This window comes from Protopterus annectens, chromosome 2.part1, assembly GCF_019279795.1.
Source record: "Protopterus annectens isolate FY-2018-M chromosome 2.part1, PAN1.0, whole genome shotgun sequence".
In the NCBI taxonomy this organism is placed as follows: domain Eukaryota; kingdom Metazoa; phylum Chordata; order Ceratodontiformes; family Protopteridae; genus Protopterus; species Protopterus annectens.
In genome coordinates, this window is record NC_056729.1 from 730461898 (window position 1) to 730486253 (window position 24356).

Here is a 24356-nt window from a genome sequence, read left to right on the forward strand (position 1 = left end):
CATGTATGCAGCAAGGCTACAGTGGCATGAGCTGTTGCCTGATTGCTTAATGTGTACAACTGAATTAGCATGCAATGTATCTCAATATATTAGACTGGACAACTAAGAAACATATCCTTGTGTCTCAGACTTGTGTAGAAAAGGCCTGGAACCACATCTCCTACTGTGAATTGATGAAAATACATTTTCTTATGTTCCTCCACCTGCCTTTTGTAAATCATGATCTACCATCACAATGCACACTTAGATACAACTTTGACTTTAGATAAGAGCACACTTTTTGGGAGTAGACTCTATCACAGTAGAGGCCTCTCTACATTTAACATTTAAAGTAATAATAAATAGTTCCTGCAAGGTAAAAAATTGCAATCATCATATCAGTTCACTATTAGAAATCATTTACAAATATTAGAATTTTTTTGAAGTGTGACTAGCATATCTTATTCCCAAGAAGTAAAACTCAAGCTACAGTTAAAAATGTACAGAGGATTAGAAAAACAAAGTTATACATACAAAAAATAAGGAACCCAGCAACTTGCTGTAGTACATTTAACAGGGAGCCTTTATGTTTTAAATAGGTTCATAGGTAGGTACTAGGCTATCTGCTTGAAGGTATTTATAAGCCTAGTCGTAATGTGTTTGCTTTCACCGCCCCCTTAGATTAGTTCACTGTGCCTCTGTCCAGTAGATCCATTGAAGTGATCCCTGGGGTAAACTTTCTGTTTCCCATCCACTCGTCAAGGTTTCTCTTGAAAAGGGTTAGCGAGGAGCTCTGCCTAATGTAAACTGGAATCTTGTTCCAGAGCATGCGAAGTCTCTGGGACAGGAATCTATCCCTCCAGCATGTCCTATATATTGTTGTGGTGAGGGTTAGATCCCTGGAGCATGTGGCTCAAGGGGATATGGTTTTCTTTAGGTGGATCATGTCCATCAATTCTGGGTTGAAAATGGCCTTGTATGTCAGGCAGAGATCACCTCTGAGTAGGTGGTATGCAAAAGAGTAGAGCTGGAGTTTCTTCAGTCAAGCTGCATAGGGCATCTGCTTGAGGCCAGTGATCCTCTTGGTGAGGTACTTCTGTGGTCTTTCCAGTTGTTGCAGGTGTCTTGTAAGGTACATCCCAAATGGGGCATTGTATTCTATGATGGGTCTGATGAGTGATGCATACAGGGGCCCAATGACCTCTTTCAATCTGGATGCAAACCCTTTTGTGATTAGGTGGGCCACATAGAAGGATTTTCTAACCACTTTGGCAATGTGATTATCAAAGGAGAGGTTACTATCTACTTGGGTCCCCAGATCCCTTATTACATCTTCCATATTTAGGGGGCTACCACCTATGTGGTAGTTTGTGGGTACTTTGTTTTTTCCAAAAAGGATGACTATGCACTTTTTGGCATTTAGCTTGAGGCCATGGTTTTTACACCAGGTATCTGTCCCAGTGAGACCCTTTTGGAGGATGTCTGTGACAGCTGGAGAGTGAATTATAGCCCCTAGTTTGCAGTCGTCTGTAAACTTGGCCAGCCATAGTCCTCCTGTGCTTGCCTGTACCTCTGTGAAGTATATGCCGAACAGGAGGGGTCCTAAGACTGAGCCATGGGGAATGCCACTTGTAACTGGTTTAGAGTCAGACCTAGCTCCCACAACTCTTACCATGTGGGTTCTGTCCATGAGCCAGTTGGCAACCCATCTCATGACGTAGGGGTTTATGTTCAGGCTGATGAGCTTGTCTATAATACCTGAGTGGGGAATGGTGTTGAAGGCCTTTGCAAGGTCTAGGAAGGCTGTGTGGACCACCTTTCCCTCATCTATAGCCTTGGTAACTATCTCTAAGAAATCCACCAGGTTTAGGAGGCATGATCTGCCCTTAATAATGCCAAACTGGGTAGGGTCCAGTGTTTGGAAGTTTCCAATGTCTCTGTTAATGAGATCTATGATGATGTGCTCCATAGCTTTGCAGCCCAAGCTAGTCAGGCTTATAGGGCGATAGTTCCCGGGGTCCATTGTGGCTCCACCTTTGTGGAGTGGAATAACCGTTGCTGTGTGCCACTCTGTGGGCATGTAGCCTGTGAAGAGGCTGAGTTTAAACAGTGTGTTTAGGTGAGTGGTTAGTTAATCTTTGAGCTCATGTAGGACACAGCCTGGGACACCGTCTGGTCTCACTGGTGCTGTGTTTTTGACTTTAGAGAGGGCTGTTTTAACCTGAGTGTCTGTGATTTCAGGGGCACTACATTCTTCTGGTATAGTTATGGGCCATTTTGTGGGTGAGAGGGGGGTGTAGTTTGCACTGAACCTGTCTGCCAGGATGGTGGCTATATTGATCGCTTCAGTGTATTTTGTGCCATTCTGCACTAACTAGGAGCAGATCTGAGAATTGCCACTTAGATTCTTGACATAGCTAAAGAATGCCTTGTGGTTACTTTTGGAATCCATGGCAATTTTTCTTTTGAAGCTAGCCTTGGATGATTTTATGACGGAACGTAGTTTCTTGCTGACACTGATCAAGGATGTCTTCCCTTCTTGGGATTTTACTCTTTTCTGTACTAGTTCCCTCCTTCTATTATAAAGTTTGTTTATGGCAGGGGTCCACCAGACTGGTTTCCTTTTCTTGGAGGAGTGAGTCTTAGTTTTGTTTGGGATAGCACGATCCATGCATTTTTGTAGGTGTCCGTAGAGTGCATTAGTAAAGGATTTTGCAGCTTGGACACTTCCCACCTTGGTCTTAAGTAACATGAAGTTTGCTTTTGAAAAGTTTTTCATGGTGGTTTCTTTGACTGGTGGTGGTGGTGGCGGAATGTGGATATCCATAGTGATTAGTTTATGGTCAGATCTAACCAGCAAGGGGATGACCTCCGGTGTGGAACACCAGTCGCCCATGTTGGTGATGGCCAGGTCCAATATGTTGTCACCTCTGGTGGGGGTGTTGACCAGTTGATCCAGGGTGTTTGAGTTTTTAAATTCTAGGAAATGTTGGGCAAGGGAGTTTGTACTTGAGTAGTTCTCCCCGTTAATGTTTGGGTAATTGAAATCACCCAATATCAGGGTGTTTGGTAGGACCTTTATGTTTCCCAGTGTTTCCAGGAATGCAGAGTGGCGGTCCTGGGACATGGTGGGTGATCTGCAGCAAGCTATAACTTGAATAGCAGTTTTTCCCATTGTTAGTTGTATGTGGATGATCTCTGAAGCATCATGCTGGGCCACTAACCTGGAGGTGTGGGTATCCTTCATGAATATGGATACTTCCCCGCATTTTGTATTTTGGTCCGGGTTTTGTGGCTGAAATGTATGGTATGAGTTGCAGCCTGGTAGTGCTGGGGTGCTCTCTGGAGCCTTAAACTAGGTTTCTGTTACTGCACATATATCAATTTTCTCCATACTGAGGAGTGCCTCGAGTGTGTGCATTTTGAGGTTTAGACTTCTGGCATTGAGTAGCATTACCCTCACTTTTTTGTTACTTGTGCTATTTATGGTGGTGGGTTTGACTTTTGAGCCTTGCCTAAAAATGACACTATGGGGGTGTCAAGAGGCTTGGCCAGTATTCGAAAGCCTAAGGGTGACAGGTGCAAGCCATCTCTAGTGAAACAGCGTGGCTTGTCGAGCATGTCATCCCAGGCTGACAGACAATGGATCCCCTTTGAATGACACCAGAAGCTTAGCCAATTGTTGAAATTGATAATTTTGTCTCTATACCGTGGTATCATTCTTGGTGTGGGCAGGAAGCTACTCAGGGTCATGGTCATACTGGCCTGGGCTACGTGTTCAGAGAGCTCCTCCATGTCTCTTTTCATGTAGTCCAGGGAAGTACAGCTCAGGTCATTCACACCAACATGGACAATGACAGAGTCATATTTGTACTTGTTCTGGAGTGACCTGAGTGCTTTTGTTATGTGGTGGATCCTGGCACCCGACAGGCAGCTAATAGTAACCTTAACCTTGTTCAGCCTAGTGAGTGGGACGTTAGTGTGTCTGACTATAGAGTCACCTATTACTAGTGTGTTGGGGATGTTATTTTGCCTTAAGGGCTGTGATTGTATGGCACACTGGTTTTGTAAAGTATGTGTTTCATGGTTTGTGTTGGGGGGTGGTTTCTTGGATGTCTGCTTTGGAGGTCTCTGTTTCTTCTGCAGATTTTTATTTAGAGTCTCTGAGTATGTTTTTGTGTATTTATGTGTGTTTTTTTGCCAGTGCTGGTTTCATAGGTCTTTGTTAGACTGGTAGTGTGATGCAACTAATTCCCTTCTCCTTTTGACTGCCTGGTCCACTCTTGGGTTGAGAGAGCTTAGCCTCCAGTTTGGCTGTATAATTGCATCTCTCGCATGTATTAGTGTTTGGTGGAAGGAGGAGAGGGTTATCTGTGTACATGAGGCAATTGTAACATTGCCTCAAAATGCCCAGATTCACCAGTTAGACCAGAGAGTACACCTGAAACTGCCCTTTGGACATGCCTGGATAGGTACAGTGAACTGTTTTACTGATTGGCTGGTAAGGTCGAATAGAGAGCCTTGTCCTTCTCTACAGTATAGGGGGGAAGTGTTTAGTGCTAAGGTTTATTAGTGCTTGCTATGAGTTTTGAGCAAGTGCCGGTATGAGAAGTGAATGGTTTGAGTACTTAAGTTGAAAGTTTGTCTGGTTCCAAGGGAAAAATTGAAGAGTAGACTTTGTGGAGCCGGGAATAGTTATACCCTAGCTAACCAGTGCTGCCCGCTGTGCAAAACCATGCAAATGTGGGTTTTATAGCAGGGAAATGAAAGAAATAGAAATTAGCCCAAAATGGCAAATAAACTACTAATTTCTTGGCTGAAGCCACTCCTCCAGGGACAGATAGGCTGCTCACAGCTCCCTCTCTCACAGTGAATAGAGAAGCTTCCTTCTATCCAAGTAAAGTATGGGCAAACACAGAAACTTGTAACACAGCCCTGAATTCAGCACTAACCTGAAAACTGGACTATACTAGCTTAGAACGGCAGGAAAACAAGTATATATTTTTTTTTTTTGTTTTATTCAGAAAATAATGCAGATACAATAAAAAAAAAAACTTTAAATGCACAGAAATGGCTATCACTCTTGAGTGTGTAGCTTACAACAGTTAAACAGGTAATTTAAACACAAAAATTACTTTGTTAAAGTGCAGGCAGTAAAATAAGTACAATATGTAGCTGAAACAAGCTTTTTATATCACAGAAACTCGAGAAAATTGCCATTTTAGGCGGAATTAGCTAAAGACAGCAGGAAAATGCAGAAAAATGATACTTAATTACTCCAAGGTTTCTCCTTTGTCTCTCTGCTGCTGTAGAACTCTGCAGGGCACCAGGCAGGAGCTTGCTGAGCTGTATACAAGCACAAAACCTTGCAAATGTGGGTTTTATAGTAGGGAAATGAAAGAGATAGCAATTAGCCCAAAATGGCCAATAAACTACTAATTTCTGTGCTGAAACCACTCCTCCAGGGACAGATAGGCTGCTCAAAGCTCCCTCTCTCACAGTGAACAGAGAAACTTCCTTCTATCCAAGTAAGGTATGGGCAAACACAGAAACTTGTAACACAGCCCTGAATTCATCACTAACCTGAAAACAGGACTATACTAGCTTAGAAAACCAGGAAAACAAGTATATATATATATTTTTTTTCAGAAAATAAAGCAGATACAATCAAAAAAATACTTTAAAAGCATATAAATGGCTATCACACTTGAGTGTGTAACCTACAAAAGTTAAACAGGTAATTTAAACAAAAAAACTGCTTTGTTAAAGTGCAGGCAGTAAAATAAATATAATATGTAGCGGAAACAAGCTTTTTAAATCACAGAAACTCTAGAAAATCGCCGTTTTAGGCAGAATTAGCTAAAGACAGCAAGAAAATGGAGAAAAATGATACTTAATCACTCCAAGGTCTCTCTTTTGTCTCTCTGCTGCTATAGAACTCTGCAGGGCACTAGGCAGGAGCTTGCTGAGTTGTAAAGAGTGACACAAAATACTCATTTGATATAATCTGCTGCTGAGGTAAGATTAAGATAAACAGAGCTCTTCGATGTTTGCAAAATACTGTTTAATGTGCAAGTTTATGTTAATTGGATAAATGGAATTACTATAATATCAACTGCATCACAGCATGACTCCAAAGAAGGAAAATATTGTATTTCTATAAAAGATAGCAAGCTGCTGTTTACAATGATATCTGTGCATGTTAAAAATACAGATTACTTAAATCCTGAAATAGAAAATGCCTCTCACATGAATATTTTAAAGGAAGGTTTGTTTTACCATCTGATTTGTGAATAGTTCTATGCCACAAACCAAAAATAATGGCGCATCTCAACAAAGAGGTGAGTGAAAAAAGGCAATGGATTTGCTTACCTATGCTGTTAAGAAATTAAAAATGCAATGTTTCTCCTAATCTTAATGAAGCCCCAAATATTTTGCTCCAGTATAAGGAGGACTATTGGAATAAATGCTTAGTAACCCTGGGAAGACTTATATACCGCATTTTCAAAATGCCAGTTCATTTGATTCCACTGCTAAGTGCTTAACTGCAGTTCTACATCAAACATAGAACAGGAAAGAAAAGAAAAAAATGGTTGTATTCAGGAAGTAGGAAGTAGTTAAATTAATCCTGGACTGGCTCTGCTGTGGTTGCTACAAAATTGCGATTCACAGTATTATGGCTGTACTTTACTGTTTCCCATTTGTGTCAAGAAAATTGGTTCCAGAGGACTCCATATTGAAAACGGATGGCATTTATAGTCCTGCAGTTTGCATATGCACAAGGTCTAGTAAAGAAGAACTCCACTGCACCTTTATATAAATTGTCCAATTGTAAAGAAGGGGTGCTGAATCTGCCAAATTGTACTGCTGTGCAGAAATGCCAAGAAGAGTTTGGGCTACCTTAAATGATATAAAATAGATCTAAACTAGTTTGTTTATGTGCAGTGTATGCCACATGAATGTAAAGTCATGATTTTCCCTGGCTATTTCTGTCTATTCAAAGATATTTTGAGACAGAGATGATCATTCACAGTAATTTGCTAAGAACTGGAGGACAGCAGCAGTCAATGCAGCTACCTAGCAGTAAAATTACGGTTTTAAATATCAAATGTAAGGGTGTCCTTATGTGGCCTTGTATAAGGATGGGAAGGGGGAAGGTAGGAAAGCAGAAAATGAGGGAGAGAGAGAAGACAAGAGATGCACAGAAAGAAGACATGAAGAGGGTTGTACTACAGGAGGTGAGAGAGGATGAGCATTATCTTTAGGTTGGGGATAGATCCGCTTTTTTCATTTTTTTATATAATAGGAAAGTTGGAGAAGGAGTATAGGAAAGAAGTGTAAGATAGAGAGGCTTAAGCAAGAGGTAAGGAACTGACAAAACATCAAACAGCCAGGAAAGGAACACTGTGGTGAGCTGACATTGGTCTATGAGACAAGCCATGCACATGTTAGACAGATACAAAAGGGGGCATTGGGAGAGGATGTATGAAGTGCAGGTCATTTCTTGGTCCAGAGGACTGCAATTATCCCACTTCTCTGATGAACCTTGAAAGGGTGACCCCAATGTTGTGAAGGTGGAGGCCTCCGGCAGCTCAGTCATAAAAGATGACTGGATCAGCAAGTCTTGTACCCAGTGGAGGAGGTTAAGAAATAGTTGAAATGCCTATCCATCACCTAATCAACCACTGCCTCATCCAGATCCTAATACTCTCTGTGTTGGTGTCCTTCCAGCTTTATGCACATCAGGAGGCCCACAGGGACATAGCCACTGCTCCAACTCTTTGAAAATGTTTCTAGGCAGCTTGGTACTCAGCCTTGATCTTTAACAGAAGCCACCTGTTTTGAACTCTCAGAAAACAAGTGAAGAAGGCAAGCCTTGACACAGTGGATTAGAGGGTGGGGACCACACCTTCTGAGATGATGCATCATTTTGACTGGCACAGGCATGCATATAGGAGTGCAAATATTTTCTGTAATAAAAAGGCTGGAGCACTGACATCCAGTTCCATTATTTTTTGTAGTTCTACTGTTTGGGTAAATGAATGAGAACCATCCTCCAGTTTTATAGCAGGGCACATATAACTGATGGATTACTTTTTGTGTGGGGTGTTTATGTATGTGTGTGACAACAATGAACATACACAAGACCGATGGTGTGTAAGCATGAAGCCCATTAGATTGTACAATTCACACTGTGTCTAGCATCTGTTTCTTTGATCTTATAGGTTTTGATCTTATACACCACTGGTGTTGTGTACAATCATTGTTCATGACATAATTTGAGGATCAACTGAAATATATATATATATATATATATATATATATATATATATATATAAATATATATATATATATATATATATATATATATATACACACACACACACACACACACACACACACACACACACACACACACACACACACACACACACGTAGTGTCAGTGGTGCAGCGGGTAGTACACTCACCTTTGGTGCAGAAGGCTGTGGGTTCTATTTCTACACAAACTAGATTGATTGCTGACAGTGCAGTATAACAGGGAGCTACAACTGGAATTCTTAACCATTTAGGTGTTGTATACACTGCCTCCATCATTTTATAATTTATTTCACATACTATCACATTCATAACTAATGCAAAGTGTCTACAACTCATTGGACATCCCTGTCTTATACCATTTTTCATAAGTATCTCTCAGCTTATACAACCATTTATAAGTATTTTTCTTTTATTATTACTGTATGCTGACCTACATAATTTCCTAAGTTTCACACTTATATGATATTCTTTCATTATTGCCCATAAGATTTCATGTCCAATTGTGTCAAAATGTCTTGTTAAGGTCTCCTATCATGCTTTTTATATCTTCTTTTCTGTTCATAGTATCATCCACAATTTCTGCAACTTTCAATAATTCTTGACAACCCTTCCCCTTTATACTATATTTGCTATCTTTCATTATATTTACCATTTTACTTTCAAATCTCTTTTGTATTATTTTCATAAAGATTGTATAAACATTATTATTCAATACTACTGATCTCCATTTTTTTTAATTCTCGTCCATCTTCCTTCTTCCATATGAATTTAAGTATTCCACTACATACTGCTATATACATAAAATCCTCATTTAGTAATTAATTTAAAATCTTTAAAAATGTATATTTTTGTCAGTCCCTTACTTTTCTATACATTTCATACCCTATTCCATCTGGGCCTGCTGCCAAATCTACATTTACTAGCCCTAATACTTTTTCTAGCTCATTGAAAGAAATCTCCTTTTCTGCTTATTCTCTTTTTCTGTTAACTTTTTTCTTTGCATATTTTGTTTACTACCTTTTTTTCTTTAAACATTTCTTGTACATATCTTACTACACTTTTCATAGTCCTTTCCAGAATTCTTTCTGTTACTCCTTTTGCATTTTTCATTTCTCTCATTATACTGTCATCTTCCTTTACTAATCTGCTTAAGTAACTTAATACTTCTTCTCTTTTTCCTTGTAAAAATATATTTCCTTATATAACAATTCTTCTATTTTTTTCTTTATTTTTTCATATAATTCTTTTTCTTTGTCAAAGCACTTTCTATCATAATGTTCTAAATCTTCCAATGCATCATTATATGTTATTTTATATTTTTCTCTATTTTTTCACATAATATCGCCACTGAAAAAAACATTTTTTATATTTTACTTAAATATCACCCACCATTCAGACCAGTTTGTATAAAATGTCCTTATTGTAATATGATCTTTCCACAACTATATCATTTATCTATTTCCTTCTTCATTCTATGTTTTCTCATTTACCCTTTGTATTCCTTTGCCAATTTTAAAATATTCCTTGTTTTCTTTTATCTCTAGCCATATTGTGAGATGATCAGAAAGTCATGTTTCAACTGCCTCCCCTTCTTCTATAACTAAACCTTATGATACTATAAAATAATCTATTTCAGTTCTATATGCACCCCTTTTATAAGTCCATGAATTTTTGTCCCACAGTTTTAACTTACCACATCTTATAACTTCTAACATTTTTTTATATAATTTACGTTCTTTTTATCTTTATGGTATTTCTACGGAATACAGATATTCCAGAACATCTCTCATTTCTCAAATTCCAGATTATCTTTCCTCACCACAGTTGCTCTGTTTTTAAACTTTCTCTATTTGTTAAAAATCTTGTGTCTTCTAATATAATTACATTTACATCATATGTATTACACACCTCCAAAATATCTATTCTTCTTACTATATTCTTAATACTATTCACATTTATAGAAACCACTCTAAAATTTTCATTTTCCCTTTTCTTTAGATTTATGGTTTCATAAATGCATAGTTAAATACAGGGCTAGCTTTCTTAATAGGCCATTTTAAGCTTAACCAAGTTTCTTCCCAAAGGTGAGAATCAATACCTTGGGCCTGTGAGTCAAATACCTTAACCATTATAACAAGCCCTCATCTTTAGCTGTATAGGATCATAGGGTTATAGGATGTTGCTAGGCTATTGGCCCTAAGGCCCTTATAAGCCTAGCTAAGAGTTTAGCCCATGTTTAAACACATCAGCACCCAAAGCCCCTGTCCAGCAGGGACACAGATAGAATCCCGGGATGTATTTTCTGTTTCCCATCCAGTTATCCAGGTTGCACTTAAAAAAGGATAATGAGGTACTCTGTTTGATGTGGAGAGGGAGTCTACTCCACAGATGGGGGAGTGTCTGGGAAACAAATTTGTCCCACCAAGTCCTATTGATGTCACAGACCAGTATATATTCTTTTTCATGCATTTCCTTTCTTTTTTCTTTTGTACTCATCCCTTTAAATCTTGTTTTTTTCTGTCATTTACCCTTTTACCAAAATAATTATTTTTCCGTTTTATTACCTCCCTGTTTATGTCTTATTCATCACTTATTTCTGAACCTTCTTCTATGTCCTCTTTATTAGTTTTTTCTCATCCAATTTTTCTTCTATTTCTACTATTTCCAAAGTTTCTTCTGTTTGTTCATTTCTTCTCTTTCCTTTTTCTTTTTTCTTTCCATTATTTTCATTTTTGCAATACATCCAATTTTATTGTATTTATAACATCTCAATTCACATTTTTTTACATCATGTCCCATTTCCAAACAAATATAACATGTTCTTTTGTCACAGTTACTTATCAACTGTCCTTCTTTTCCACAAAAAAAAAAGTTTTGGGTTGTCCCCAGTATTTTACAGCACCTCATTCCCCTCCACAGTTATCAAGTTGGTATATCTATAATTTTTAATCTTTTTATTTTTAACACAATATTACAACCCCATCCACCAGTCCATAAACTACTTTTGTTTTAAATGTTTGCAATGTCCAGTACTTTTTTACATAAAGCTTTCAAATGTCCTTTCAACGTTTCTCTTTTTACTTCTGTTTGAAATTGTACATGAATCTTTTTTGTTTCCCTGTTAAATGCTTTTATCACAAAACATTCTTTCTTTTTTGCATATTCTCCAAGAAAATTTTACATTAAGAAACAGTCTCAAACATAATGTTACAAAAAGTCCCTTTGTTAATAAGAATAAATAGTCTTGGTACTTTCACACCCAAAGGGACTATTAAATTGCCCTACACTTCATAGCTGTCCATTTCTTTGCCTTCTTTACTTTGAATGCTTACCACATACATCTGTTTTTCATTTTCTCCTGCTTTCTTTTCTGCTACTTCCCTTTGTCTTCTTTTACTTTCTCTGTATATGCTTTTGTTTCCATCTCACCACTATTCTTTAGGATTGCCTTTGTATCATCTTTTTGTTGTGTTTTTTTCCATAATGCCTCCTCTAGGAAATATCTCCTTCATTTTCTAGGTCACTCTGCACCATTTTGTTAAGTAAATAATCCTGCAACCCACTCAACTGGAAGGTTATAATTATACATCCATCATTTGTTGAGTCATCTCCATCAAACAGTTTTTTTGAAACATTTCCTCAGAATCCTGCACACATCCTTTGGTCTCAGTATTCGCTTCCTTCTTCATTTCTTTCACTTCTTCATCATCTCCTTCTCTCTCTCACCATCTACTTCCCTGTTTCTCCAGTTTGCCACTGTACCTAGAACAGAATCAAGAAGTGCTCCTCCAAAATGGATCCGACTCACAACAATGAAGAGTAGTGGAAGTTCCCCAATGCCCTGGCCAAATTTCCACTAGTAGTGTATATACCACCTCAGGTCTCCTCTGAAAAGAGGCAACTAGCCTAGTAGGACTAACCTGGTCAATGAAGGATAAATACATTTTGTAGATAGATAGATAGACAGATAGATATATATGTGTGTGTGTGTGTGTGTGTGTGTGTGTGTGTGTGTGTGTGTGTGTGTATACACATGCATGATTGTGTATGTATGTTCATAGGTTCATAGGTTGGTACTAGGCTATCGGCCCTAGGGCCTATACAAGCCTAGCCATAACAATTCCCTGGCCATTTCTTCCCACAGCATTTACTTCCCTGGACCCCTATGTAGCAGGCCGACTGACGTGATTCCAGGGGTGAATTTCCTATCTCCCATCCAATCATCAAGGTTCCTTTTGAAGAGGGTCAACGAGGTGCTCTGCTTGACATGTATGGCAGTCTATTCCAGAGTCTGGGGAGTCTCTGGGTTAGGAACCTATCCCTCTGGCATGTTTTGTTCATTGTGATGACAAGGTTTAGATCCCTGGAGTGTGTGTCTCTGAGGGATTGGGATTTCTTTAAGTGTAGCATGTCCAACAGCTCTGGGTTTGACATGGCCTTGTATCTTAAGCAGACATCATCTCTGAGTAGACGATATGTGACAGAGTATAGGTGGAGTTTTTTAGACGGTCAGCATAAGGCATCTGCTTTAGACCTATAATTCTTTTAGTGAGGTATTTCTGTGGCCTTTCCAGTTGTTCCAGATATCTTGAGAGGTACATACCAAACTGGAACATTGTATTCCATAATGGGTCTAATGAGGGATGAGTACAGTGGGACAATGGCCTCCTTTTTTCTTACATACCTCCTTTTTTCTTACATATATTGCAGAAATTTCCATTCCTTCTGGTTGATTCACAATTTTCTTTAACATGTGTCTACATAACCACTTTGTGGGCTTAACATCAATTTTATTTTATGGCTTTACTATGAGCATACTGGTATCGATTCCGAGTAGGAAAAACTGTTGCTCTCATTTAGCTGAGTTTACTAGCTAAAGAAACACATAGCTACTTTGATGAAGGTATTGCTTAATTTTGAGTGATTGAGGTACTCTTGGCAGTTATACATATTCATGAGGCCATCGCTCATCTATGGAGCTAGCTCATGACCATCCAAGTGTACTTGCGCCGATGCATATCTGCACAACAGTGTGAATCTTAGGGATCAGTGTGTCTGAGCTCTATATGAAGTTTCTAAATCAGCTTCAGCATATCAGCAATAGGAGCAGTAAAAAGCAAGCCGGCCACACCAGGTGATTGGCGTATTTCAAATTTATTCCACAATGATTTCGTCTTACTTAATTTCAGACTTTATCAGAATAAAATCCTTGTACAAACACACAGAATATAAATGCTAGTCACCACTCCTTTCTTAATTAAGTCATCACCAATTCCACCCATCTATTTAAAATACAACTGCTTGTAAATACAGTTTCAATGGTTTAAAACTCATACTGTAATAATATATTACAAGCTCACAATAATGTTTGATTATTGTACATAATATAATAAAAAAGTCATAAAAAATAAGCTGCTTTCAATTTTAAGAAATAACTTGATACCCTATCATTAAGTCTAGGCTTTTCATCAGAATTAAGCCTTATTTGCCATTTTAATTCCTTGAATTCAAGGAATTCATCACTTGGCCCACTGCTAGGTCCTAGATCTACATGATCTATGGCACAAAATTTGAAGGCATGTGTTAGGTTCTCTTTAATGTGTCTGTATAGGGCGTTCTTTTCATTGTGATATTTAATTTCATAAAGATGTTCATAGATCCTAGCCCTTAATGCTCTTTTCGTTTTACCCACATAATGACTACCACATGCCTGGCATACTGCAACATACACCACTCCTTTTGAAAAGCAAAAATATTTTTTGAGGGGTTTTATAATACCAAAATTCACAATACTGATCCTATCTTGATGAATAATATATTGACATTGTGCACATCTCCCACATTTAAAACATCCTCCAACTGCCCCTCCAACACCATTGCTCACCAACATACCCTTAAATGAAGCCTCCTTTTTGTACACAATAGCTGTTTTTTCTCCTAAAAAAGATGATTATTCAGAGTCTGTTTTAAATATTTTCTAATATTTTTTAACAATGTCACAGATGTCATAGTAATCAGTACTGTAGGGTAACATCAGGGCCGTACCATAACTCTCATTATTCCCACACCCAGGTGCATGCAGGGTAGTAGTGTTGCTGTCTAACAACACATTCTAAACCCCTCCGTTCCTTTTCCTCTGTACTTCACACATTATATTAACACCAGCTCTAAGCAAGCCCTTAAGGTTGAAATGGTGTTCTGGTTCATATTGGTATTACTCACTAAATAGTCACAGAACCAATCAATCCCCTGTTCATGTGGGATGACCGAAAATAGGTCACAAATGTCTACAGTTACCATTAATAAGTTGTCATCATATATTTCTTGTCTGACTTTCCCTAAAAAGTCCGAAGAATCTCTCTGTAAGGTCGCCCTATTTTCTAACATGTTTATCCTTAAAATCCACATAATTTGCTATACTAAATGTTTTAGATTATTTTTGGAATTAAAATGGCAAATAAGGCTTAATTCTGATGAAAAGCCTGGACTTAATGGTAGGTTATCATTAAGTTCTTTCTTAAAATTGAAAGCAGCTTATTTTGTATGACTTGTTTTTTTATTATGTTATGTACAATAATTAAAGGTTATTGTGAGCTTGTAATATATTATTACAGTATGAGTTTTAAACCATTGAAATTGTATTTACAAGTAGTTGTATTTTAAATAGATGGGTGGAATTGGTGATGAATTAATTAAGAAAGGGGTGGAGACTAGGGTTTATATCTTGTGTGTTTGTTCAATGATTTTATTCTGATGAAGTCTGAAATTAAGTAAGACAAAAGCGTTGTGGAATAAATTTGAAATACGTTAAGCACCTGGTGTGGTCGGCTTGCTTTTTACTGCTCCTATTGCTGTTGAGTTGTTGTGTGTTTGCATTTACTGTTTTGTTTATTATGGAGGGTGAGGAGCAGCTGGTGAACACCTTGGGTCCTGAAATGCAATGTATGATGGACTCTATGACTTCACCATTGGTGGCTGTGACGCTGCTTACTCAGAAAGTAGAGAGAATATATGCTGAAATGAATTCAGTGAGGGACAGTATCGGTGGATATAATAGCCAAGAGCAGTTGTTTATTTCTCCTGCTCAGAGGAACTGCAACAATGGCAGTTTTGAATTATGTGAGACTATACCTTTAAGTTCTACAGCAGGGTCTGCACATACTGAGCTTCAGGAAGTTGCTGGCACTTCCAACAATGGGAACCCGACGTTTTCAGTTGAGCAATGGCTCAAAAGGGATACAAACCGGTCTAGTGGTAGTTTTCTTCAACAAAAGAATAACAGAATGCTGAATTCACAAATTAAAAGATTCGTAAGGGGTTACATATGTGGAAGTACCCCACAGGACTTTCCAAAGACTCTCACCATTGTACTGTGAGCTTATTCAATTGTTCAACAGGCAAGGTTGTGACCTATTGAATGTTTTAATTGTTGATAACAATAGACAACTGCAAATGTTAGATTGTGAAATTGCTAAACTGAATGATAGCATTAGGGAGTTCAATATTATATTTAACGATGTTGAGAAAAGCCTGAATGATATTAAGAATAGAAAAGAAAATAAACTAATGAGAGATAAGTTAGAATATGAAAATGGAACGGCATACCCTAACTCCCCAAGAGGGCAATACACAGTAGGACTGGAGAGGATGGAAACAAATACTGGGAATGACATAGACCAACTAGGAAATTATCAAGAAGAGGCTGACCCTTTAGGGACCCCCCCCCCCTTAAGAAAATCCCAATGATTATTGAATCAACAAAATGGGACTCAAGGGAACTGAGGCCACAAACAATATGTGGCACAGGAACCGCAGAGAGGGAGGGGGAAGAGAGAGAGAATGGGGAGACAGGACATCCAGTACCACAGGTAGTTCTTGAATATGATGAAAACTGTGGAGAGAGTAATTAAGTTACCATTATAAAAAACACTGCTGAAGATTAAAATTTTTATAACTTGAGCCAAATTTGTATCAGTACTGAGTGGGCTGATTTGTTTGAGAAGGGAATGGATTTTGTTCCAGCAAAAAGGGCCAATATAGTAGAAACAATACTGCAAATAAAAGCAAATAGGAAGCTGAATTTGTCAATACATTTCCAAAATGGAGATAATACTAGAGGGTCATTGAGTCAATTAAAAAGACCTAGTACCTTCGCCCCCCTCCAACATCCTATGGTTAACTTGTTTGAGACAGTGTGTGCCAAAGAAATTCATGACTATAGGTTTAGGTGGGATCAAAACAAGTTTGGTAATCTGACATCCAGTGAAGTAATGCTATTTGAAAAAATATTAGCTAACAAGGACATAAGACTCATGAAACCGGATAAGGGTGGGGGACTGGTGATAATGGATATTACTGATGTTTGAACTCTTATATAGTGACACCTACATAGAAGTCTCCCGTAATGAATTCAATATTGCTTATAGAAATGTGGATTTAACACTGGTTGAATTATTGTTAAACGGGCAGATAACTATAGAGGAACACACATTTTTGGAGACACCACATCCACAGATACCTACGATTTTTGGGATCCCAAAAATTCATAAATCCATCACCAATCCCCCTTTATGCCCAATTGCGGATGCAAAAGCATCTAAAACATTTAGTATAGCTAAATATGTAGATTTTAAGGTTAAATGTGTTAGAAAATAGGACGACCTTACTGAGAGATTCTTGGGACTTTTTAGGGAAAGTCAGACAAGAAATGTATGATGACAACTTATTAATGGTAACTGTAGACATTTGTGACCTATTTTCGGTCATCCCACATGAACAGGGGATTGATTGGTTCTGTCACTATTTAGTGAGTAATACCAATATGGACAACAATACCATTTTAAACTTAAGGGCTTGCTTAGAGTTGGTGTTAGAAAAGAACTTTGTGAGTTTTGAGGGACATCTTTTTAAGCAGAGGCAGGGACTAGCCATGGGAGCATGTTGTGCCTTGGTCTTTGCTATCATAGTGTTAGCCCATTGGGAAGACCTTTTTGTCTTTAATTCACCTTTTAAAGACTGTTGGGTGCTATATGGCTGATTTCTGGATGTTGTGGTGCTATTTTGGAAAGACTGTGAGGATAGAATTAATGAATTTTTCCAATATATTTACGAAACTACACATTTTTTTAAATTTACTATGTGCACTGACAGAGACGTACTTCATTACCTAGACATCACCATTAAGAAGGATTACATTAAAAAAGTTTTTACATCTCATCTTTATAGAGATCCTACTTATTATAATTCCTTCCTGCACTGCAATAGTTGGCAACCTACACATCAAAAAAGAGCCTTAGTTAAAGGCAATTTGTAAGGCTAGCCAGAATGTTTTCTGTAGCAGATGATTTTCTTCAGGATTGTAAAATTTTGGAAGGAATGTTAACTAAGAGGGGATACCCTGAGGAGATGTTAGTTAACATAATGTGTGAAGTACAGAGGAAAAAGAACAAAGGGGTTTACAATGTGTTGTTGGACAGCAACACTACTACCCTGCACGCACCTGGGTGTGGGAATAATGAGAGTTATGGTAGGGTCTTGGTGTTACCCTACAGTACTGATTACTATGAAATCTGTGACATTGTTAAAAATATTGGAAAATATTTAAAACAAACTCTGAATTATCATCTTTATTAGGAGAAAAAACAGCTATTGTGTACAAAAAGGTGGCTTCATTTAAGGGTATCTTGGAGAGCAATGGTGTTGGAGGGGCAATTGGAGGATGTTTTAAATGCGGGAGATGTGCACAATGTCAATATATTATTCATCAAGGTAGGATCAGTATTCTGACTTTTGATATTTTAAAACCCCTCAAAAATATTTTTGCTATTTGAAAGGAGTGGTGTATGTTGCAGTATGCCAAGCATGTGGTATTCGTTATGTAGGTAAAATGAAGAGAGCATTAAGGGCTAGGATCTATGAACATCTTTATGAAATTAAACATCACAATGAAAAGAACGCCCTATATAGACACATTAAAGAGAACCCTTCAAATTTTGTGCCATAGATCATGTAGATCTAGGACCTACGGGTGGGCCAAGTGATGAATTCCTTGAATTCAAGGACTTAAAATGGCAAATAAGGCTTAATTCTGATGAAAACCCTGGACTTAATGATAGGGTATCATTAAGTTCTTTCTTAAAATTAAAAGCAGCTTATTTTTATGACATTTTTTATTATATTATGTACAATAATTAAAGGTTATTGTGAGCTTGTAATACATTATTACAGTATGAGTTTTAAACCATCGAAACTGTATTTACAAGCAGTTGTATTTTAAGTAGATGGGTGGAATTGGTGATGAATTAAGAAAGGGCTGGGGACTAGGGTATATATTCTGTGTGTTTGTACAATGATTTTATTCTGATGAAGTCTGAAATTAAGTAAGACAAAATCATTGTGGAATCAATTTGAAATATGTTAAGCACCTGGTGTGGTCGGCTTGCTTTTTACTGCTCCTATTGCTGCTGAGTTGTTGTGTGTTTGTATTTACAGCTCCAGCATATGTCAGTTTTGTCCTCAGGTTACCATTTTTAACTGTGCTGAGATATGCTCACCATCAACAGTCCAGAAAAAGTGTGAACTAACTAGAAGGAATTAATAATCCATAAATTTGTAGGAAAGCACAGTAGGAGGTTGCAATTTTGTAAGATCTGCATTTCAGAATCATTATTTTCTGGTAAGACATGACATGTTAATATTGTATTAGAGGCTTATGAATGAGTGGATTGGGAATGTTTAAGATGCCATTTTTACTTCTGTGTGCATGTGTTAATGGGATTTCTGGTCAAATTTTCATTGCCAATGGGTTGAGGAAAGGTGAACAGCAACAAAGAATTGAATTGAGGTACATTACCATGCCCTAACATCAATCAGTTATAAGGCTGACATGACAGACATTGTTCAAGTAATACTACAGTAAATATACTTCGATAATTATCATTATGAACTTGCATGTATGAAAAAGTAGTCAAAGGTGTCATGTATGGGAGGCTGGTTCAGCTGTAGGACAATGTTTGCTTGCAGCAGCAGTGAAAATACACAGGAGAAACAACTTTAGTAGAAATTTGTCTACCTGAAATATTAAGAGTCTTGTGTAGGTGACTGGTTTACCTGTGGGTTGACATTTGCTTGTAGGTTACAAAATGCTGCAGTCGCAAGGAGCAATACAACACAGAGGCAATTTTAGTCTGGAGGTCAATGATATCCTCATGACTGTTCAGAAGATGCATGGATAAAGAGGGAGGAGAAAGCAGAAAGACAGAGAGAGAGAGAGAGAGAGAGATAGAGTAATAGCTACGGCATGGAATCAGGTAGTAGCTGACATCAGTGCTGTAGCGAGAAGGAATCATAGCTTGGCCCAGGGGAGAAAAAGCGCAAATGATCTGGTGGGACATGTAGACTGTAGTTACTTATAGCAGCACTGGTGTTGATCCTTCCACACTGCAGCTTTTAACTCCAGATGAGCATTGCTTTCTCTCTATAAAGGGTGATGACTTTGACTGAGATTAGGATGCCATTGGAATCATCATACAACTTCAGTAGCCAAAGTCATGCAGCATGGGCGGTTAGTGAATACCTAATTTAAATGTTATTTTCATATCTCTCAACTGTCCAAATTTTTACAGAATGTCCAGATTTTTTAATCGTATTCTTAGTCTGCTCCTCATAAAATTTGTGATTTTCTGGCAAATTACTGGGATGATCTGAGGACTGAAGTCATTAAATAATGACATACATTTGAGTTTCAGGCTTTAAACCCTTCAGAGAATGTATGTTAAGATAAACCCTGTTACTCTAACAACTTTATAAGTTTATTACAGCCATATTTAAAATGTGTCCTTGTTTTGGGCCTTTGCCCCCCCCCTCCCCCCACACACACGCACATACATTTTGTTTAATATTCCAAGGAAGAGCCAACTGTTTTCTAGTAGGCTTGGTATACAACACCATTTCTAAACCATTTTCACATGAGATTGCATTAAAGGAGGGGGGGGGGGTACATCTGCAGACACACTAAAATGTCTTTCAAATGAACATTGAAGAAGAAAAAAACAGGCCAGAGGATAGTAACTTACAAAACTCTATCCCTGCAATGTTATTGGTTCTTGTATTGGCACCATCTAGAACATCTATTCCATTTAGTAATGTATAATTTTCTAGTAGCAAGTTTTCTTGCCTCTTTAATATGTGCTGTGTATCCAGACATTTAATGTAGTTGTTTGGCAGTGAGATGTATTAATACCTATTGTCTTATGTGAGTAGATCCAGTCTGTGAGCAAGCCTGTGGTAACTGTCCATGTTCATTTCCAAAAGAAGGAAGAACCACTGTTGTCTGGTCCAGAAGGGAGTCACCACAATGATGTTTGGAGAGTCCTTCTGAATCTTAAGCATACTGAATCTTTAGAATAAGTATGAGTATTAGTGCAAATGGTGGAAAAGCATGTATGAAAAGAAAAGTTTTATGTATGTATATATATATATATATATATATATATATATATATATATATATATATATATATATATGGGAACACTACTGAATCTCGAACCTTTGAAATCTCGAATTTCAAAAGCTTGAGAACATGTAGCCGAAACCCCACATTACCGAAAGGCCAGAAGTGCAAAATTCAAAATTCCGATGTTAAGGGATTTTGAGTTAGCGCTTCTGATGTTGTGATTCATGTAAGTATGTGTGTGTAAGTGTGTTTGTGAAGGGCTTTAGTGTGTGTATGTGTGTGTTGTGACTGTGGTGTGTGTGTGTGTGTGTGTGTGTGTGTGTGTGTGTGTGTGTGTGTGTGTGTGAGGGGCTGTAATGTGTGGGTGTGAGTTTGCCTTGTGTGTATGTTTGTGCGATCTTGGAGTTAGAATATTAAAGTAGGGGGGGTGTGCTTATCTTTAGTGTAGGGTGATTTGTTTGGTTATGGGGGGAGGCTGTGTATATGTTTGTGTGTGTGCTGTATGTATGCAGTACTTTTGCGATTTTGAATTTCGTGGTTTTAATATTTCGGTAATGTGGGGTTTTGGGCTTATAGTCTCGATATTTAGATATTCGGGATTGTGTTATTTCGGGATTCAGTAGTGAATCCATATATATATATATATATATATATATATATATATATATATATATATATGTGTGTGTGTGTGTGTGTGTATATATATATATATATATATATATATATATATATTTATATATATATATATATCTTCATCTTTGAGGCCTTTTGCATGGAGTCCTGGAGCAGATTTTGTAATAATTTCATGAAAGTTTACTGAAATTGATAGAGATAAAATCTTCTAACTACATACAACCAAAACATGTTCCAAACGAAAAAAAAAGAAATGCACAATTGTTAAATGCATGCATCTTCATTACTACATCCATAAATAACACTTCCAGATTATAGGTTAATTTCTCATCAAGAGAAAACTTAAAATATACCAACCTCTGTCACATAAAGCTAAATATGACCATACACTAAGTTTATCTTACATAAAAATACAATTGGAGATACCAAGTAACTTACAGTTTGTCAACTGTTGAAATGAAAGGCTCAGTACTGTGGCTACCATGGTTCTAACCCAATAGGACTCCATCTCATTAATCTTATATAAGGGGTTTACGACACCCAACAGCCAAAATGTAATATCTGTTCAAAGGTAGAGCATAATACACATTGCCAATAAACATCCAGTCCTAGAGCATAATTTTTACCAACTGATTATTATGAGTGGAGACAAAAAAAAAAACTGTTTAAGGTGTCCCTCATAGCTGGATCAATTTCTGGATGATGCCCTGATTAAGTTTCCATTTGTAAGTGTCTGTCCTGGTCCTGCTCAGCTTGTCTGTAACTCAGTTTTGCTCTGATGGTTTGTAAGGTGACTGTAGAGTGAGATTGTGCTGAAATGCTATAGCTTATAATTCCACAGCTAGTCTGCATAAAGAGTAAAACTCTCATTACCCTATTTCTTTATGTATCACACCACTATGGTTTTGTCTGTAAAGACTTTAAGTGGTTGTGGGGAGCATAGATGATTGTGAGAGTTGAGAGTATTTATAAGTGCAGACATCTCTTTTATATTTTTGTGTTTTAGTCTGCATTTTCTCTTCCAAAGACCCTGCACTTTATCCACATAGACACTGATCCCCATGCAAAGTCTGTGGTGTCTGTTTTTGCAGACTGTGCTTGAATTAGAAGGGCAAATGAGGGACCTGGACTTAGATAAATTTGGTTTGTTCTCTAAGAAAATACCCCTTTCACAAACTTCAAAACTAGGACTTGGAATGTTAGGAGGTATTGGTGTTGGGGCCATCAAATTTAGTTACCACTGATTTTTTTCTCATGTGGCTTCTTGCTAGAGGAATTATAAAAATCATAGAAGCCATGAGACCTAGAATCCTGAGAAATTCCCTGGATAAGACAGTAGTTTGAGTGAAAAAAATCTCAGGGATAAATCTTACAGATCTACTTTTTTTTGTGAAAGAAAACCCTTTGAACTGAGCTATCTATGAGACATCCCAGGAAAAAAAACCTGTGAAAAGGAGTCAAGCAAGATTTTTGTATGCTCTCCCGAAAGATTTCTGACACTTTGAAAAAAACTCTGCAAAGATAAGAAAATCATTGATATAAAAAATTGTGAATACCTTGCAGTCTGCAGTAGGTTATTACTGGTGCCATACACTTTCTACATTTCTTTGAAGCAGTGGATAGACCAAAGTGTAAATGCAAAGAACTGACAATGTGATCCCGACAAAGAAAACCTTAAGAACCATCTGCAGTTTAGTGATATGTATGTTTTAAATATAAAGTCACCAGAAAACTTGAATGGGGAATAAGGGGTAATGAGTTGTGAATGGATACCATTTTGAACTAAAGCAATAACATAAACAGGCTTTGCAAGGAAAGATTCAGAACTGTTTTTTATGAATCTTCTTTCTTTGATACCAGAAAGATTCTTGAATAACACCTTTCGCTTGAGAGGAGGCAGTTTCTATCACCTCCAGAGACAATAGATGCTGAATGACGAGGCAGTTTCTATCACCTCCAGAGGCAGTAGATGCTGAATGACGAGGCAGTTTTTATCACCTGCAGAGGCAGTAGATGGTGAATGACAAGAGAGAGGAGGGTAGTTTCGTCTGGTGGATGGGGAAGAATACACTAAAAGGGAGTGAGAGTCTTCCATTGTCATCTGTAGCCTTAATGAATTTCTAATCTGTCTGCAACTATTATTTTCTAAAGAGAGAGAAATGGAGAGTCAGACTTTCTGAAAGGATTAAGGGGAAAGGAAAGAAAGTCTTGTAGATAGTTTTTTTTTTAGATTTATTAGACTATACTTTGCTCTGGGTGGTTCCTCCTTTCTTTTTGAAACCTCCTTGCCATTGATTTTTATATTTTGCTTACTGCAGATTGCTGGGTTTGTTTATTTGCTTTATTAAAAAGAGTATAACATTAAACTTCTTGACAAACTTGGAAAAGGAAGGCTGAAAAATCTGAGAGATTCATTGAATCAGCTTCTGTTTCTCATCAAACTTTATAATGAACTTTGCAGCAGATGGTCCAACAACTAATTCTGCATCCAAAGGAGAATTTTATAATGCTTTTCCATCTTCTTGAAGGTTTTTAGCATGTAGCCAAGTAAATCTCCTCATAGCACCTCTTGTGGCAGCAGTCCTAATGGTGGCATTAGCAGAATTATAAGCGAGTTTCAATCAGTGGAGAGCCACTTGGGGCACAAAAGCAATTAGGTTACACAAAGAACGTTTTTTTCACAGAAGATGAAGCAGATAACTTATTATTCCTAATGATCACAAAAGAGCCAAGTACGGACCTTAACATATGAGCTCGACAGCTGAGAATTCTAAAAAATAGGTTTTGAAAAAGAAGACACTTCCCCCAAATCTATCCAAAGCTTTTCAGTCATTGTCAGCAGGTGAGAGATTGATATTAACCAGATGTTATGCAGCAGCTGGGTTCATTAAAGAAATAGCTCCTAGGCTGAGTACATAAACATTTAGAAGATAGAGGAAATGTATACAATCTATCTGCTTTGTTTGGGAC